The sequence below is a fragment of the Protopterus annectens genome, chromosome 17.part0 (assembly GCF_019279795.1).
Source record: "Protopterus annectens isolate FY-2018-M chromosome 17.part0, PAN1.0, whole genome shotgun sequence".
NCBI lineage: Eukaryota > Metazoa > Chordata > Ceratodontiformes > Protopteridae > Protopterus > Protopterus annectens.
This window is the reverse complement of record NC_056751.1, coordinates 483,947,844-483,960,200: the sequence shown is the minus strand read 5'-3', so window position 1 is coordinate 483,960,200 and position 12,357 is coordinate 483,947,844.

Below are 12,357 nucleotides of genomic sequence, written 5' to 3'. Positions count from 1 at the left end.
GTCTTTTTTGCCGCATGGTGCCTGGAGCAGAAGCAGTTCGCAAGTGCCGGTCGGCCAGCTCCTGAATTTACGAAAAATTGGAAACCGAAGTCTTCTTTAAAGCTAAGTACCCCGTTGGGGAAACTTTTCTTACCTCTGACCGATGTCAGAAAAAGTTAACAATTGTATTTCTTGTGGGAAGCAAATACCGCATAAAGATTTCCATTCCCTCTGCATACCTTGTTTAGGCCCAGACCACGATGTCTCGGGCTGTCGCTTTTGTGCTACTTTCAATAAACGCACTATTAAGCGTTGGGCGGAGTTCGCCCAACACCTTTTTGGTAAAGCCTTTGATTATAAAATGTCGTCGGAGACTCTGACTACCGTTTTGTCCAAAAAACGCAAAGACAAGGACCGACACGTGAGGTCCGCGGTCTCCACTGACACCACGCGAAAACCGGCTACACGTGGTCCGGTTCTCAGCGAGACGCCTATGCAGTCCCTGACTACCGACGACACTTCTTTGGCGGTGTCTTCTGTAACCGAGACCGCAGGTACCTCGGCCCATCCCCAGACTACAATCACCGAAGCCACTGTGAGCGTTGAGCCTCCTAATGTGGACAGGTCCACTTCCACCCATGGTGTCTTTAGACCCTCATCTTCCTTTTCCATTAAGGCCTTTTCTAAGTCCAAAGCAGCCAGGCATCCCAAGAGGCCTGTTGCACAGGGCCCATCTCCAGGCCCCATGCCTAAAAAGCAGATGCTTAAAATGGCTGAGGATTTAGTTACTCTTATCAGAGGTTCCCAACCCCCTCCAGACAAGAGACCCAGAATGGAGGAAGATTCTCCCTCTTCTGATCAGGGCTCCATTTTTTCAGAACATTCTGATGTAGAGGAACACTCTTACTCTCCTTTTGAAGACTCTGATGCAGAGCAGTCCATTCCTTCTGTATCTCCTCCAGAGGATTTTTCTTTTGGGGAAACCTTGCACACCTTGAGGGAACACTTCCATTGGGAAGGCTAAGACTTTTCTGATTCCAAGAAAAGACTTAGGGAATTTCTTTTGTTACCTCCTGTCTTGGATATACTTGATGATGTTTATGCGGAGGCTTGCCTTAATCCGGATTCCCTGCCTCCTGCCCCAGTCAAGCCTGATAGGTACTACAGAGTCCCTAACTCACACCATTTTCTTTACAAAAGCCATAATGCTGACCCTGAAACCATTTCTCAAGGCCCCAAGGGAATGAAAGCCTCTACTGCTAAGAATCCACTACCTTCCGAAAGAAAGTCAAGATCCTTAGAAAGGTGGGGAAAAAAGGTATAAACCTTGGCCACCCTAGCCATGAGGGCCTTAAATTGTCAGTTTAATATGCTTAAATATCAGCAGTTTCTGTTATCACAGTTAAGAAATAAAATGTCTCAACCTAAACAACCAGATTTGAAGGAGTTGCAGGATATGATGCATAGTGCAGAACAAGTGGGTAAACACACCTTACAATGTGGCTATGATGCCCTAGAGGCATCAAGTAGAGCTGCTGTTACAGGATCAGTCATCCGTAGACATGCCTGGCTTAGGGAACAAATCTTGCCTGATCATGTGAAAGCTAAACTACTAGATGCTCCTTTACAAAAGGATGTGCTATTTGGTACTAATGCTGAGGAGATACTACGGAAAATGGAAGAAAAAGCCAAATCTATGCAAACTGTCAAAGCTTTTCTACAGGTTCAACCACCACGTTTTAGCAGAAATTGGCCTTCTAAAAACTGGTCCTTTCCAGCCACGGACAAGACCCAAAGAGGTAGATACAGGCGCACAAGGGGCATAGGACAATCACAAGGATCATATAGAGGCAGGCAATGGCAAACTCCAGCACCAAGAGGTGGCGAAGACAGTGCACAACAATACCGGAAAAAAACCCAATGACTTCCTCCTTTCCATGCCAAGCAAGTCTCAGCTGGCAGCACCCTTGGGAGGAAAGCTGGCATTATTTACAAGAAATTGGCATATTGTCACAACAGACAAATGGATCCTGGACGTTATAAACAGAGGCTACAGATTTCATTTTCACAAAATGAGAGGCATGCCAAACCTGCCACACAATCAAAGGGCAGAGGCACAACTACAAATTTCAAAGCTCATAGACATGAAAGCTATTCAAGAGGTACCTACTCACGAACAAGGTCAAGGTTTTTATTCCAGGCTATTTCTGGTACCAAGGAAAGGAACCGACTGGAGACCCATTTTGGACTTATCCATCCTAAACACATTCTTACTCGTACCAAAATTCAAGATGCTCACATTACAGCAGCTTCTTCCCATGCTGGGCAAGGAGTTTTGGCTGGTAACATTGGACCTCAAGAAGGCATACCTGCATGTCCCAATCAGACAAAGCTGCAGAAGATACCTCAGATTTCTTGCAGGTTCAATTCACTATCAATTCTCTGCATTGCCCTTTGGCTTATCTACTGCGCCCAGAGTATTCACGAAATGCCTGGCATCAGTAATTGCCTACTGCAGACTTCAAGGGATACAAATTTACCCTTATTTGGACGACTGCCTGATCCAAGCGGACAGCATGCACATCCTTCCGGAACATCTGGCTTATGTAACACGATTACTGAATTCCCTGAGATACACAGTCAACAAAGAGAAATCCAGGCTAACACCATCTCAGAAAATAACTTTCCTGGGTGCCAACTTGGACACAAACACCCAGATGGCCTATCTTATGCCAGAAAAACAAGGGCAATTAACTCAGTACTTCAAAATACTAGCAAATTGTACCAGGCTTACTGCAAGGAAAATCCTGCAGGCTCTGGGCTTCATGGCATCTTGCATTCTTTTAATCCCATGTGCAAAGTTGCATATGAGGAAACTTCAATGGTACCTAAAAAACCTATGGGCTCAACACAGCTACAGTTTGGAAACAATAATACCAATAATTCCATGTTTGCAAAAGGAATTTCTATGGTGGGCCCAAGCATGTCAAACAAACACAGGTCTCCCATTCTGCAAGCCTCAAGCAAATCAAGTCATCACAACAGACGCCTCAGATTACGCCTGGGGGGCGCACATGACAGACAGGTGCATTCAGGGCAAATGGTCCCAAAAGGAAAAGCACCTTCACATCAATCAGAAAGAAATGCTAGCAGTGATAAATGCAATTACAGCTTTCAAGGACCTCCTGCATCCAGGACAATTATTGATAAGAACAGACAACACCACAGTAATGTGGTACATAAACAAACAAGGAGGAACACATTCGTACCCCCTGTGCAGACTAGCCATGACACTTTGGAACTTGGCTCTGGAATGGCAAATCGAACTTCAGGCACAGTACTTGCCAGGTTTGGAAAACATGCTGGCAGACGATCTAAGCAGAAATATGACAGATCCACACGAATGGAAGTTGTATCCTCAAGTGTTTACAAAGATAATCCAAGCGTGGGGGAGGCCAGACATAGATCTCTTCGCCTCCCACAGGAATCATCAATTGGAAAAGTTCTGTTCAAGGACATTTCATCCAAAGGCCTGGAGAGTGGACGCTCTTTCATTCAGTTGGACAGCATGGACAGTTTACGCCTTCCCACCTCTGCCTCTTCTGCCCAAGGTACTCTTGAAAGCAAGAGCAGACAGACCGAAGATGATACTGATTGCTCCAGACTGGCCAAGACAACACTGGTACCCACTCCTGAGGAGCCTAACACATACTCCTCCCTGGTCCCTACCTCTAATGCCTCTTCTGCTGACTCAGCACAGCTACAAAACTCTTCACAGTCAGCTGCAAACGCTCAATCTCGCTGCATGGAAAATTCCTTAACACCACAATAGACCCTACTCCCCAAAGAGGTGCAGGATGTCATTTTGGAGGCCAGAAGGCCATCTACTAGAAAGGCTTACTCTGCAAAATGGAAACGGTTTTGCTCTTGGAATGAGAAAAAAGGCCAGGACCCTAGAAAACTGAATTTGCCTCAGGTATTACAGTATCTAGCTGAGCTGCTGAAGAGTGGACTTCTTTTTCCTCCATAAAAATCCATGCCTCCATTTCTGCAGAATTCAACACTGATCCACCCTTATTCTCTCACCCACTCGACAGTTCCTCAGAGGGGCTAAGAACATAAGACCACCAAGGAAGCAACCAATACCAGCCTGGGATCTTAATTACATTCTAGAAAAATTAACATTGCCTCCCTCTGAACCAGCTGCCTCAACAGATTTGCAATATTTGTCCTGGAAAACAGCCTTCCTTCTGGCCATTACCTCAGCTCGTAGGGTTTCGGAACTACAAGCCCTCATGGCTGTGCAGCCCTTTCTCATCTTCCATCAGGACAGGGTTTCCCTTCGTACCAACCCGCCATTTATGCCTAAAGTGGTATCCAGGGTAGCTTTAAATCAAGCCATACACTTACCTACCTTTTACCCCAATCCTCAAAACAAAGGGGAAAGGCTGCTACACTCCTTAGACATCCATAGACAGCTACGTTATTATTTGGACAGAACAAAGCCTTTCAGGAAATCAGAACAACTTTTTGTGTCCTATGCTGTAGGAGCTCAAGGGAAGCCAGTTACCAAACAGATAATTTCAAAATGGATAGGCCACTGCATACGGTTTTGTTACTCCTATCATGGAAAACCTGTCCCTACAGGCATCAGATCCCACTCCACCAGGGCCACAGCTACCTCTACAGCCTTCCTCAGAGGAGTTCCTACCAAAGACATTTTGGAGGCAGACACTTGGAGTTCTGTGCATACCTTCACAAAACACCACCACCTGCCTATATATTCCAAAACTAGAGCAGGCTTTGCCACTGCTGTGTTGCAGGGCATTCTGGCTCATCCCAGTTCCACCTAGTGCCTACCACCCTGTGCGTAGCTTTGGGATTCTACCCATCTGTGATTACTGCAGCTGTATGCACGATGAACATAGTACAGTTTTGTACCTACCATAAATGTAGATGTTCGAGTGCTAATACAGCTGCAGTACAGGTTTCCCTCCCTCCTTCCCCTCTTGGTAAAGGCCTAGTGGCTAACACCTCCTCATACAACCTGATTGGGTTATCCTTCTATGGTGTATTTGCTTGCAACTACTGATTTTTGATTATATTGCATTGCTTGACTATATATATATATATATATATATATATATATATATATATATATATATATATATAATTTATGTATTGCCTTCCTTCTGGGGGCACCTGACATCTGAGGCAAGAAAGACTGAAGAATATGGCGTCGGCTGTGTCTTATATTCCCCTGTCATACTGACGTCAGGAAAGAAAGCGACAACAACCGACGCCGGACCTAGACTTTGGAATTCGGCCAACCGAGGGACCGCCTGACGGCAGAGAACCCATCTGTGATTACTGCAGCGGTATTAGCACTCGAACATCTACATTTATGGTAGGTACAAAACTGTACTTTCAGATAAATGGAAGACACATAGAACTCAAAGCTGACATAGGTTCAAAGTGCAATTTTATGTCTGCAGAAACATTTGCTACAGAATGTGCTGGTGAGAAGCTTGATTTGGCAAACTGTACGAAGCTTATTGCTTATGGTGATGAAGAAATTCAAACCAAGGGCTTAATAGTACTTTCATGTTGCTCTACTGGGAGGAGATGCAACTTACTTTATGTGGTCAAGAGGCACATACAGTTATTATTGGGGCTCAAAGTCATTTTGAAAATGGGACTGTTTCATTTAATAATTTCTAATTTCACCCATTACACTTTTTCTACCTATGCTGATCTTTTTGAAGATGAACTAGGCAAACTAACAGTCATGTACTCCATTAAGTTAGACCTAGATGTCGCCCAGTTGTCAGGCCAGCCCAAAATGTTCCAGTAGCTATGCATAACAGAGTCAAAGGCAAGCTGGACAAAAACGGTACAACAAGGTGTAATTTCTCCAGTCGAAGAACTAACTGAATGGGTATTTTCCATGGTGCTGGCTCATAAGAAAAGCTCAGATGATATCAGAATATGTAATGATCCACACAGTTTGAACAAAGCACTAAAGAGACCTCCTCATCCAATGTGTACAGTTGAAGTTGCAGCTTTGATCACAAATGCCACTGTTTTTTTCTGCCTTAGATGCAGTGTGTTCATTTTGGCAAATTTTGCTTGACAAGAAATCCTTGTTGCTAACTACATTCAGTACTCCTTTTGGCAGGTACATATTTTTGAGACTGCCATTTGGAATAATTTCTGCCAGTGAAGTCTTTCAACATGCAATGGAGCAATTTTTTCTGGGTACCCCTGTGCTATTAAAATACGAGGTAATGGTCAGGCTGAGCATCACATAAACCTCAAGAAAGTTCTGGAAAGAGTATATCAAGTGAATCTTAAATCCTCAGATGTGAAAGTTCAGGTTATGAGAAGTTGGTTATTTGTTTACCAGTTCAGGCTTATCACCAGACCCTTCCAAGCAAACAGCTATTCTAGAGATGCAGCTCCAGACAATGTTCAAGCCCTTCAATGCTTTTTTGGCATGGTTAACTATCTAGGCAAGTTCATTCCAGATTTAAACCAATTAGCATCACCACTTAGGGAGGTGACATGTAGAGATGTATCTTGGTCACGATTAGAACACCAACAAAGAGCATTTCATGTCCTGAAATGGAGAATTGCCAGTCCACCAACTCTCAGATACTATGATGTTCAAGCCAGTTACTCTTTCCTGTGATGCTTTGAAATTTGGTCTTGGTGCAGTCATTCTTCAAGAAGGTTGACCTGTTGCCTATGTGTCCATATATCTAACCCAGACTAAAATGCAGTATGCTCAGCTAGAGAGAGAACTCTTAGCAATTGTGTTTGCATGTTCAAAGTTCCTTGATTATATTTATGGTTGACCTAGTATCCAGATCGAAACAGATCACCAACCTCTAGTCACTATTTTAAGAAAGCCTATGCATATCACTCCATTCAGTTTGGGATTATGATGTTGAGATTGCAGAAATAAAATTTCATTTTTTTCTACATGAAAGGCAAACTTCTTTATCTTACTGATGCATTATCCAGATCACCCAGTAATACCACTGAACATCATGAGAATGAGCAACTTGATTTTAAAGTCATGGAAGTGAGAAATTGTTCTTCCACATGTCTTGATGAGCTTAGAAATCACACAGCCTCTGATCCTGTTTTACAGAAGCTCAACCACTTTATTAATCAAGGATGGCCTTATTTTCCTTACAGAGGATGAGATTTTGGCTGACAGTGGCATCATGAAAGGTCCAAAAGTCATTGTTCCAAAGTCTCTGCAACAAGAATATATTGCATCGTGGCCACCCAGGAACTGACTCTACCAAAAGAAGGGTGAGAGGACTAGTATTTTGCCCTTCTGTGTCATAAGGCATTGAGAGGGTACCTTCATCTTCTTCTGTATGTAATAGTACAAAGCCACATCAACAGAAGGAACCACTTCAGCTAAAACATATTCCTGAATTACCTTGGTCTACAGTAGCCACTGACATTTTTGAATGGAATGGCCACCATTACTTGGTGTGAGTAGACTCTTACTCATATTGGGTTGAGATTATCTACTTCCTAATCTATTGTCAGTACTGTCATTACTAAGATGAAGCATCATTTTGCAGTCCATGGTAATCCACACAAAGTTATTTCTGACAATGGCACACAGTTTACTAGCCAGAAATTCAAAAGATTCGTTGAAGAGTGGGACTTTAACCATGTTACTAATAGTCCTGAGTACCCACAGTCAGATGGCTTGACAGAACGTGCAGTTCAAAGTGTGAAACAGTTACTAGAGAAGTTGAAATGAGATAATAGTGATGTTTTCCTGAATCTCAGAAATATTCTTAATGATAAACATCTTGGTTCACCTGCCCAGAGACTTCTGTCGAGACAAACCAGAACTACATAACCAGTCAGCAATAGTTTATTGGTTCCAAGTGCTAAGAATAACAGATCAGTGAAAGCCCATATGTTAGAGTTGCAGCAAACCACTCAATCCATGAAGGAGAGACAGCGAGAATGCAAACGTACAAAGGTTATGATCAGATTGGAATCATGAAAAGTATTTGTCCAGTGCCAAGATCGCAGATTGTATAATCATGAGTAGAGTTGAGGTGTAATTAGAAACTTTTTATGCTAGTGTCTGAGCCTGTACCACCATACCCCTCAAGCTCTTAGAGCAAGAAATGTGGACAAAGGCCCAAAAATAGGGACAATTTTTAAATATTGCTCTTACAACTTAGAGTTGATAGAATAACACGTTTAGCATTAGCATGAATTTTCTGAATTGAATGAAGTCTGAAACTCAAATGTATGTCATTATTTTCTAACTTCAGTCTTTGATTTCCCACTAAATTGCCAGAAAACTGAAACTTTATTGAAAACAGGCCAAAGATATGAGGCAAAAATCTGTACAGTTGAGAGGTATGTATACCACAGCACCTAGCCTGTGAGAAAGACACTCTGTCAGAGTGAGTTATCCAGTGTTCCATTTCCATGTGGCGTTCCAGTAAATATCCATGTTTCTGAGATGCATCCCAAAGTTCCTGATACTAGTTGTTCACTGAAGACTGTCCCTGTTGCTAAACCCAGTTCTAATTACTATGTTACTAAACCAGGTTTTATTTCTAGACCATGTTACAGATGCACAGCAACTTGGACATGAACATTGTGTTTCAAATGTCTATATTATTACATGCTTTATTCTAATCTCATTTCATTGAGGGCAATTCATTGAGGGAGGATGTAGATCAATACATATGCATATCTTTAAGAAGCTTTTTAGAGGCTTGCACAAAATGTTGAGCATGTGCAAGCCTATCATTTTGTAGTAAGCCGTTGAGCTGTAAGCATGTATGTCAGTGTAGTCTTGTCAATCATTTTATTTATATTTTGTAATGTTGCTGTACATCCTGATGTGTTTCTATGTAATAAAGCATATAAACGAAGTATCCCGCCTGTTCATCATTTATACCAGAGAGAGATGAGCTTCATATGGTTTAATTGAGTTGCATTATTTTGATGTTATTATTACGTTGCTATATGTGTAATAAAAGTTGCTAAGTATTTTTAACGGACTATATATTGAGGCTGCTAGCATTGCTATTCATTTTTTCGTTTGTATCTGTTGCTGAAATGACTCTGTACCTGAGTTGCTTGGTATACTCAGTATCTTACACACTCCTAAGCGTTGACCTGTGTCTTGTACAAGTCATCCTCTGATCCAGTACTAATGATTTTATTGCATATCAGCAAGTCAAATGTCATCAGAAATAGTCTAGGGAACTGAACCTTTTCTGCTCGTCAGCAAAATGATCTGGAGGGGCAGGTACATCTTGCAGAGGATGCTGCTGTTGTGGAATAGATTCCTTACCCACATAATACAATGTTCATCCTTGTCCATATTCAAGCTCAGCTTAGATCTATGGATAGGAAACAGAAAAAATTTACACCAGGACTGCCCCCTGTACTATTAATGGAAAGATGCAACTCCTAAATGCATTATCCCGTGCATGGTTCCTGTCATATTATCAAAGGTATGACCATAGTTACTCTCATTAGTGATACTATATAATTATCTACCATGCGATGGTCAAGGTCAGTCTATAAGCAAATGGGATAGGTTATTTTAAGAACAAAAAGGGAAATTGGACAGGTTTAAAATGGCCTGATAGGGAGTTTCAGTTGTATCACTAGGCTATTAAACAGAAAAGAAAAGAAATATGCCTCTAAATGATTAACATTACTGTCATATTTCATTTCATAGCTGATGGCTCAAAATTAAAAATATTTAGAAATTGTGACTTATTTCAAGTAACTTGGCTTTCCCTACCACTGATGTGGAAACTACTTGAGTTGATTCTTCCGTTTCCTAATCTATAAGATTAGCCACCCTTTTTCTGGGCTGTGGTTGTCCTAACCTGCCTGGAGGATCTGATTCTAGAATTTTTTTTTTTTATGTTTTAAACCATATTTTGCAAGTCCCCTTAATACAGCAAAATGATGGCAATATGTGTTTATAAAAATCATTTCATATTTGCACAACCATATAGGAAACTAAAGTGAAATATTTCTGTTCCAACACCGTTAACAACTAGGCATCAAGTACTGTTAATTCTAGTGGCCCACACATCTATACTGCTTATCTAACTGAAAACTTAAATGTTCACAGGGTAATAATGCCAACACAACAAACCAAGTAAAAAAGGTATCACTGCAGCCAGAAAAATCAGACCCCTTATTGTAAATCCAGAAATTAAGCACTTTCATCCCTACCATAGACTTCTTCAGAATCACAAACAAGTGTACCACTCCATTTTTATAAATGACTAATTTACATAATTAAATGTCTTAGAGACAAAACCTTTCCCCCCTTTTTTATAAAATAAACGGAACTAGTTCATGTTAAAACCATACACACCATCAAAGGCATACAAAATTATTGCATAAAAAATAAAAAAAATAAATACTCAAATATTAGTTCTATTGTTGAGAACTGGTTTGTAGGGAAATATTTTCATTCAGACCAGGAAAATGTGAGATGTGACCTTATCTGCCACCTTAATTCTTTTTCTTCCAGTCTAGATTTGAAGTCACCACCACTAAGGTTGAAATTAACCTGCTCTAAAATAGCAAAACCAAAATTCCTAAATGCTGGACATTTTACCGAGTGTTTAAACAAGGCATTATTATTGCTGCAATTTGTAATTTTGTTGATGTTCGTAAATTCTATCATGGAGATGTCTCTCCACCTTACCAACATAAAAAGCGTGGCATCTCAAGCATTTAGCTAGATAGACTATCCCCTTTTGTTTGACAATTACCTTCAGCAAATACAATTTTAGATTGGAGATCATTCTATAATGTTGTATTGATTACGTCCATGATAAAACTACATTGTGAAATTCTCCTACATTTAGATGTCCCTTTCTTCACAATACCATTGTGAAATTTGATAAATTCCCCCTTTCCAAGCATGGCTTAATATTAGGGCCCGTCTTATGTATGCATGCATAGGGGCTATGTGGCCAAAAAGGAATCAATAGAAGGGTTCCCTTTTATTATGTTGCAATTAGCTGTGATGATACTTTTTTATGTCTCTTGCCAGAGGACCATAAAGAACTACCAAGGTTCTCTCAAACTACTATTACCCCTTGAAACCTGTTTGTCATGGAGCCCTACCCCTAAAAAAGGTTTATATTTTTGCCCCACTTCGATTCTAATATCGTCCACCAACATAGATGGGTAATCCCTACTACAAAACATGTCGGTGACTGCCACTGATTCTTTAGCCAGGTCTTCTACATGTGACTTCATCTGGGCAACTATCACAAATTGTCCTTTGACTATACTACTTTTTTGGCTAAAGGGGTGACAACTCGCAAATTCCAAACAGGAATTGCTGAATATTGGTTTTCTATAAATCAATGACTTAAAACCATAATTTGTGTTGAATATAAGTATCTAAATAGTTGAGTCTCTCCTTACTGTACATATAAGTGAATTTCAAAAAAAAAAACTAAAAGATTTGTGGATGTATTCTATAAAGATTTTTACCTCACTTTCTGGCCCTTTCCACAGAATATATATGTCATCCAAATAACAAACATAAAGTTTTAAAAAATGGTGGAAGCCACTACTAAAAACTTTATTGAACTCCCCTTCAAGCAAAACCATGTTTGCATAAATTGGGGCGCTGGAAGCACCCATGGCGACAACTTTATCTTGCTTAAAATATTCACCTTCAAAATAAATAAAATTGTAATGCAGACCTAAACTCATAAAATCCACTATCAGGTTTATTTTTTTCATTAGAATAAGTTGTGTGTCTACGCATACAATCATGAAAAAGTTCTATTTCTTGTCTCTCGGAAGAATGTAAAAAGATCAGTAACACCAATGGTCAAGAATAACGTATCTTTGTCCAAGAGTTCTTTCTTAAGTCTTCCCAAGAAATCCCAGGAGTCTATAATCAAATGATCAACACCATAACAAACTGTTTTTAACCACCTATCTACACACACACACACCCCAAATGGGTAAGTCTTAGACCCTTGTCCTGCTACAACTGGCCTGAAAGGTGGTTTTCTAAGGTCCTTATGGACCTTAGGGATGGCAAATATTGTTGCTAAATTGGGTTTTTAACTTTCAAAAAGTTGTAAGTTTCTAAAGAATTTTCTTTGATCCAGAAAAGATCTATCCTTTTGTAACAAATGCTGATTTCATTGATGGAAACTGTAGAATATGTAGATGTATCATGTAACAAATCAAAAATACTTTGTGTGTAATTAAAAAAATCAAATAATACAATTCCCCCCACCCTTATCATGCTTCATAATCCATATAGACCTGTTCTTTCTAAGTTGCTGAAACAACACAGAGACACGTCTCAGTATT